The sequence below is a fragment of the Mesoplodon densirostris genome, chromosome 17 (genome assembly GCF_025265405.1).
Source record: "Mesoplodon densirostris isolate mMesDen1 chromosome 17, mMesDen1 primary haplotype, whole genome shotgun sequence".
Classification (NCBI taxonomy): Eukaryota; Metazoa; Chordata; class Mammalia; order Artiodactyla; family Ziphiidae; genus Mesoplodon; species Mesoplodon densirostris.
The window spans coordinates 17,685,623-17,692,029 of NC_082677.1; the positions used below are offsets into that span (position 1 = coordinate 17,685,623).

At 36.1% G+C, this 6,407-nt stretch overlaps 1 long non-coding RNA gene across 1 annotated transcript in view; it reads right to left on the reverse strand.

The window, feature by feature from the left end:
- LOC132477541 (uncharacterized) overlaps positions 1 to 5,632 on the reverse strand; it is a 29,491-nt gene extending 23,859 nt beyond the window's left edge. The window contains exon 1 of the long non-coding RNA XR_009530285.1: positions 5,570 to 5,632. This is a non-coding gene — a long non-coding RNA (uncharacterized LOC132477541). The remainder of the gene's footprint in view (positions 1 to 5,569) is intronic.
- Between the last annotated feature and the right edge of the window lie 775 nt (positions 5,633 to 6,407).

Consider the following 6,407-nt stretch of genomic DNA (forward strand, 5'->3'; position numbering starts at 1 on the left):
AAGATATTCTTATGGCTGCAAAAAGTTAGTGGGATAAGAGATGCAAGAACCTCTAGTACTCATATGAAGTATTTTTTAAAGTTATGTGTAGAAATGACCTGAAACGCATTTCAGGAAGATGCATTAAATTATAGGACTGTCCAACTGTGTGTCCAGGCAGGAACGCAACTAAAGCCATTCCTGATAGTTGGATTTCTATCCTATTTTTAAAAGAAGGAGATATAATATAATATCCCTCAAAAAAGTCTCTACGAAATAGAATGGTGGTTGCCAGGGGTTGGGGGAAGGGCAGTTATTGTTTAATGGGTACTGGGTTTCAATTTTACAAGATGAAAAGAGTCCTGGACATGGATGGTGGTGACAACCACAAAACAACAACATGAATGTATTTAATGCCACTGACCTATACACTTAAAACAGTTAAAATGGTAAATTGTATGTTATGTACCTTTTAAAGACAATTTTAAAATATGTTAAAAATTAAAATTTAAAAATATCCAAATGCTTACACAATTTAGAATCAGGAAAATTAGAGCTCTGTTAACTGGACAGTTCCTGCATAGTTTGCATTCATTTGTTCATTTTTTTCCCCTTAAACAAGTACAAAATACTCTGATGAACACAAAGAAGCTTGCTGGAGGATTCTACTATTTGTAGTGGATTAAGTATCCCTGTGACTAATCAAGCTATTTGAATTGAAACAAGGCACTCTTTCCTTTAGAATCCTTATCACCCTAACCCCACAAGTACTCACTGATGAGGACGTTTTTCCAAGTAAGGCTAGAGGGCTGAGCAAGGTGTGCCAAGTGGAAAAAGGAGGCTGAAGAAGGGGGAAGTACGGGGGCACGTCACAAGTCTCACACTCTCTCTGCTGGAAGTCAGTTCACCAAGAAACCGAAGTTCATTTTCTGGCATTTTGGTCTGGAAAATTAAGAATTGAACTAACCCCACTGGACATAACATACCTACTGTTTTTAAAAACAAGCATTTTATTATCACTTTCTGGAAGGGTACTAAAACCCTTGTGATTTATTCATATTGGGAATTCAGCAGCAACTTTGATCTGAAAAAAAATTAGCCTCACTAAATAAGTTTTGGTCCCAATACTACATATGAAGTTAGGAATGAGTTTCTCTCTAATTAAATACACACACACACACACACACACACATTTCAGAAGCCTGTTGATGAAGCAAAAACAAAAAAACAAAAACAGAAGAAAGGTGAACGTTGTATCTAGCAGTTGGAAATAGTGTGTCATTTTAATATACATAAATAATAAACTGATTTTTCCCCACTTTTTGGAATCCAGATATTGAACAACATAATCTTTGTTCCAGATGACTATTGCCTCTTTAACAAATCTCTTAAAACTTTGGTAGTGGTCCTCAGACAAAGAGACACTACACTAAGTGGTAAAATCTCCAAATTCTCTTCTTTGCTATCTCTGACAAGTGAGGACTATGGTTCCACATGTTCACTTACCAGTATACCCAACTGAAGGAAGTATTTTATTACCTGTTTGGGGTATATTTGGGGATTACAAAATTAGATGCCTTCAGCAGAATAAAACAGGTCTCTGTTGTTTCAAGAGAAAATCATTGGACAAAGAGCACACAATGAATAACAGCCAGTAAATATGCAAAGAGATATTCAGCTTTGCTTGTAATGTGAACAATGCAAATAAAACCAGTACAGCAATTTTTCTATCAGGATGGCAAATTCTAAAACACTGATAACAATCAGAGTGCAGGGAAGAATGTGTGGAAACAGACACTTTCGTGTACTGTTGCTGATGGTATAATTTTGAACAACTTTAGCATAAATTTAGCAACTCTGCAAGTTTGTCACTGTCAAACTGTTAAATATTTCTACCTTTTGACCCAGCAATTCCACTCCTAAGAAGTTTCCTTAAATAGATCATTGCACATGTGACCCAAGAAGATGCAAAAGGATATTCATTGCAACGTAATTTACAATACTGAAAAACTGGAAATAAATCATGTCCATTTATAGGAGATTGGTTAAATAAATTATTGCTTATTCATTCAACAACTATTAGTTGAGGGCCTACTGAATGCCAGGCAGCATTCCATACACATTATACATAATGCATCCAGTAAAATAGTGATGTATATCTGTAGTTATTAGTATGAGAAAAGGTTACAAGACAGTTTGTTTAGTATTCTCATTTATGTAAAAGTGCATGTGTATTTACTTATACATTTTTATATGTGAATATACGTACATTGAGAAACATCTGTAAGGATGATCACCAATGTGTTATCATAATACCAGTGTTATCTTGGGGTCTTTTTTGTTGTTAACTTCTGTACTTTCCTATACTGTTAGAATATTTTCCAACAAAGCTATCTTATTTTCATAATCTAAAAATATTAGGAGTATATTCATTTTGAAGGGATCAAAAGAGAACCATTGGTACAATTTAATCATATTAATATGCAGAAGAAAATACCAGACAGCCACAAAATTCCAGAAATCCAGCTGCAGTTCTTAGCAGTAAGATGAAAAAGCAGATGCTTGCCCACAAGGATGAGGTAAATAGGGATGAAGCACAACAGTTCCATAGAACTCAAAATGCACAATGCAGCTGAATGTACTCTACTGAACTAGATATCCAGGCCAGCAAAGTCCCCAAAGACTATAGAGCCTAAAAATTAATAACAATAAACATATCATACACAGGGCTATTATATAACTTGGATATTGTTTGTGTTGAAACATTGGTCCTTTAACAGTTTATATTGTTGCTTTTTAACTCTATGTATCATTCTTTTTTCCTTTAAAAATGATTTCCCATGAACACTCCCCTTCCCTTTAATCCTACAAGACAGTTTTTAGGCTGAGCAGGTGGGAAATGCATATATTAATTAAAAAGCTAAAATACTCTTGCCTTTACCTGATTTTTGATTATCTTAGACAAAGTATCAAATGTATATCAATAGTGCAATCATAATCCAAAATAAGTCCTTTCTACCATCATGAGCAGAATCAACAGGATGCGCATCATAAAAAATAGATAGAGAAAGCATAACACAGAATAATATACCAGAACTCCTGCTAGAAATTCTCCCATGAATCTACTGCATCTGAATATATGAATAGCTGGCCAACATGAATAAGAGGACAGAAACATATAACCCCATCAGATCTTTTAACTGTTAGGGAACAACGTTCACAGATTCCTCACGTTAAATGCATGCTGCAATCACTTAAAAGTCTGGGTTTCTATTGTGAGAGGTGTACTAAGTATTCAACTTTGGATTTTTTTTTTTTAGTTTTTGTTATGTTGTTTTTACTCTTACTGGGTTACTTTACATTTTTATACCTTGTACTATATATGTATCATAAAACACCAGCTTTCTGAAACCTGTATAAAACTTCTGCTCCAGGTCTTTAAGATAGAATCAAATCCCAGCAGTAAGCAAATACCTTGCCTTCACAGTTTTTACAATGAAAATTGAAAACGAAACTTGAAGACATTTAGTTCAGTCAAACAGAACAAAGAAAGCAAGTACTGTAGTCTGGTGTCTTAGGCCAACTTTGAGTTCTGAACAGCAAGCTCTCTTGACCGCACAGAAGTCTTAAGAACAAGTGTGCGTGCACATGTGTCGAACTCTACCATAGACCCATGAGATGCATCAAATATTCTAGCTTTGCTCCTTTCCAAAACTGTGTCAAGAAATCAGGATGAACTTCCAGCAGATTTTTTAAAACTGAAAAAATATTCTATGACATATGACCTTTCCAGTTAGAGAGAGGGCATGTACAGGCTATTGACCAAACCCAAGCTTCAGGCTGTCATTATTAGTAAAGCTGAAAGACTTGCTGACTTGACCTTATCAGGTGTTACCTGGGCCAGAAGCATCAAGCTCCCTCTGGCTTCTTGCCCTTACTTCCCCATTTGTCATATTCTTTAGATGAAATATCTGACTTCAAGCAGTCTGCTGGTGTCCCTAAGAATAAATTAGGTTTTATAGACCTGAATATCTTGTAAGAACAAAGAAAATTTAGGAAGCCCTAAGACTATCAGACTGACCCATTAATTTTTTGGATTTTCACCAGGTTAATATGAATAGGTCTGGTCACCCCTATTAGGGAAGGGAAAGATAAGAGTTCGGGTTTCTGGGCTTTATATTAATAGTTCAAAGCTAGACAACGGGGTGGGAAATTGAACACATGTCCTCTCCTTGCCTGCCAAAGCACATCCTCGATGCAGTTGCTTCTTTATGAATCTTTGTGAATGGAGCATTAAAGGAAATGACTAAAAGAGAAAGAATACACCACGTTCATGAGTCTGATGCTGCACAGTAAAATGTTACTTTCATTTTCTTTAATGACATTTTTGTAGAACGATGTCAGAAGTAAAGTTTAAAACAGTTTTAATCTCAAAACTTCTTAAAATAGTTGAAAGAGAAAAATCTCTAGGCTAAAAACTGCAGTAGTATAATCTTTCATCTTAACTGTTCAGTAACAAAGGGTTTACATTTGATTGTGTGTGTGTGTTTATAATCAGCTATTAGTATTGATTCAATCTTTTACTGTGGTTCTATTGTAATAATCATGTTTGAAGCAACCAAGAATATTTTATTAGCCAGTATTCAAAATTTTAGTACTTAAAACTGAGTAAATGTTGTCAGATCTCTTTTTTTTTTTTTTTTGCGGTATGTGGGCCTCTCACTGTTGTGGCCTCTCCCGTCGCGGAGCACAGGCTCCAGACGCGCAGGCTCAGCGGCCATGGCTCACGGGCCCAGCTGCTCCACAGCATGTGGGATCGTCCCGGACCGGGGCACGAACCCGTGTCCCCTGCATTGGCAGGCGGACTCTCAACAACTGCGCCACTAGGGAAGCCCTGTCAGATCTCTTAAGCCGTGTCTAAATGATGAATCAAATTTTTAAAAAATAGAAAAATTCATTTCAGTAAAAGTATTATACTTACAGCTTAGTTAAAAATAACACACTAAGTTATTTTGGTTAATGTGATTTTACTTAATTCTTGTGGTAATATTTATATTATTTATTACTGTCATGGCAATACAATTTGGGGATTATTAATAAGGTTGGAAAAACTTTTCCACTGCTTTAAACGAGATAGTCACTCCAAGATTCCAACCAAGCCTAAAATTCTACTATTCTAATTAGTTTATTAACAAGAACTAAATAGAACACTTCTTCAGAGACATACACATACTTCTGTATCTCAAAAGCTTTAAGGAAGGAGCAGTTTTAATGAACACATAGAAGCTATATTGCTTAGGGGAAAAAAGTATTTGAGGCCTAAAAAAAAAAAAAAGAACAAAATTACAAGGGCCTCTCACACTTCATAGAATTTGCCCTTACTCACTCAGAATTCTTTGAAGGGGGCCTATGTATACTTTCGCCTATGACAAGGCAGTATTCTTAACCTCCTTCCACCTCTGCCCCGATCACTACTTCCCACCAAATAATAATTAGATACCAAGAAAATCAAGCCAGTGGCAGCGTGAACACTGGCTCAGCATCTGCTAAAACAGTCAAAGGCATGAACTAGCCTGGCACTCCTCCATACCTTGTCAGACTGAGGTCCAGCTGGCTTGGTGTAGACTCAAGGGACCAGCAAAGGGCAGGTCATCTGGTTGATTCTCCAGTGCCTTAAGCAAGGCTCCACCTACCTAAACCATTCCTCCCACATCAGTTTCTGACTTATTTCCAAACATCTCCAGAAAGAGATTCTATGGTAATCCATTCCAATGCTTAGCAAACCTCACTTTGGGGGAATTCTTCCCTATGTTCAACCTAGCTACCCCCTGCTGAAGTTAAAGACCATTTCCTTTTGTTCTCTTCTCTGCAGCAAAGAGAACAGCTGGTCACCAGTCTCCATACAATAACCCTTCATATACCTGAAAAGTTTTATTAAGCTACCCACAAGTTTCTCTCTTCCAAGCTAAATAATCCTGGCTCCTTTAACCCTCATATAGTCCTATTTTTCCACACTATTGATCAATTTTTTTCTTTCCTCTGTATTTGCTTCTTGCTCTAATTTACGTAATAAATTCCTAGAATACTAAAAGTGAAATCCGATGACATATACACACTACTATATATAAAAGATAACTAATAAGAACCTACTGTATAACACAGGGAACTCTATTCAGTGTTCTGTAATGACCTATATGGGAATGGAGTCTAGAGGAGAGTGGATATATATATATATATATATATATATATATATATATATGTATGGCTGATTCACTTTGCTGTACAGCAGAAAGTAATACAACATTGTAAATCAACTATACTCCAATTAAAAAATTAATTTAAAAATAAAAGTGAAATCTGAGATGTTGAGTCCATTAAAGTGGACTGGGGAAGGGGTTTGAGGATTGTTAAACAGGGTCTAGGGATGG